This window comes from Lathyrus oleraceus, chromosome 5, assembly GCF_024323335.1.
Source record: "Lathyrus oleraceus cultivar Zhongwan6 chromosome 5, CAAS_Psat_ZW6_1.0, whole genome shotgun sequence".
Lineage (NCBI taxonomy): Eukaryota > Viridiplantae > Streptophyta > Magnoliopsida > Fabales > Fabaceae > Lathyrus > Lathyrus oleraceus.
In genome coordinates, this window is record NC_066583.1 from 267,028,525 (window position 1) to 267,029,899 (window position 1,375).

The 1,375-nt window shown below is 43.2% G+C and overlaps 1 non-coding gene across 1 annotated transcript; it reads left to right on the forward strand.

Annotated features, from left to right (window-relative positions):
* The first annotated feature begins 650 nt into the window (after positions 1-650).
* Positions 651-757, forward strand: LOC127088873 (small nucleolar RNA R71). The gene has a single exon (XR_007790684.1). It is a non-coding gene; the product is annotated as a small nucleolar RNA R71 (small nucleolar RNA).
* Positions 758-1,375: the final 618 nt, after the last annotated feature.

The following is a 1,375-nucleotide window of genomic DNA, read 5'->3' on the forward strand; positions in this document are numbered from 1 at the left end:
CATTCTGGTTTAAGACCTCTTTGTTGGTTTGCTGTTGAGACGCTATAAAGTTCTCCATCATGACTTCTAGGTTGGATTTCCTAGGAATGTTGTTGTTAGGTGTAGATGGGGTCGGCTTTTGATATCCAGGAGGTATAGCTGGGGCTTGACTGGGAGCTTGACCTGGTGCGTATAAAGCGTTGTTACTTTTATATGAAAAGTTGGGATGGTTCTTCCAGTTTGAGTTATAGGTATGCGAGTAAGGATTTCCTTGAGCATAGTTCACCTGCTCTGCTTGAATTCCTGTTAGGAGTTGACAATCTGCAGGCGTGTGACCTTGAATTCCACAGACTTCGCAATTTTGAGTTGCGGCAACCACGGTGGCTGGAGGTGATACATTTAAATTTTCGATTTTCTGGGCAAGAGCATCCACTTTTGCATTAACATGATCAAGGCTACTTATCTCGTACATGCCACCTTTCGTTTGAGGTTTTTCTACCATTGTTCGGTCGCTTCCCCACTGATAGTGATTTTGGGCCATGCTCTCAATAAGTTGATAAGCGTCGGTGTAAGGTTTATCCATAAGCGCACCACCGGCGGCTGCGTCTATTGTTAACCTTGTGTTGTACAAGAGACCATTATAGAAGGTATGAATTACTAACCAGTCCTCTAAACCATGGTGTGGGCAAAGTCTCATCATGTCCTTGTATCTTTCCCGTGCTTCAAAAAGAGACTCGTTGTCTTTCTGCTTAAATCCATTTATCTGGGCTCTCATCATAGCTGTTTTGCTTGGAGGAAAATATCGGGCAAGAAAGACTTTCTTCAACTCATTCCATGTGGTGACTGAGTTGGAAGGAAGAGACTGAAGCCATCTTCTAGCTTTATCTCTTAACGAGAAAGGAAAAAGACGAAGTCGAATTGCCTCTGAAGTGACACCATTAGCTTTAACAGTATCAGCATATTGGACAAATACGGATAAATGAAGGTTTGGATCCTCGGTAGGATTTCCAGAAAATTGGTTCTGTTGCACTGCCTACAACAGTGAAGGTTTAAGTTCGAAGTTGTTTGCTTCGATTGCGGGTGGAGCAATACTCGAATGCGGCTCATCTTGCGATGGAGTAGCGTAATCTCGAAGAGCACGAGCTGGTTCTGCCATTGCTGGTATCGTTGAAGGAAGAAGATTTTTGAGATCAGGAATTTCGATTGGAGGAAGATTGTTTCTAGCGCGATACTCCCGAATTCGTCGTAATACTCGGAGATATAGTTCAACGTCGTTGATTCGTAAGTAGTACGGTTCGCCTTGTGAGCGAGTGTGTGGCATACAAATCAACGAAAAAGAAGGGAAGAAATAAAAATTGCCTTAGTCTCTACAGTGTAACGGAAGAGTTACGATATC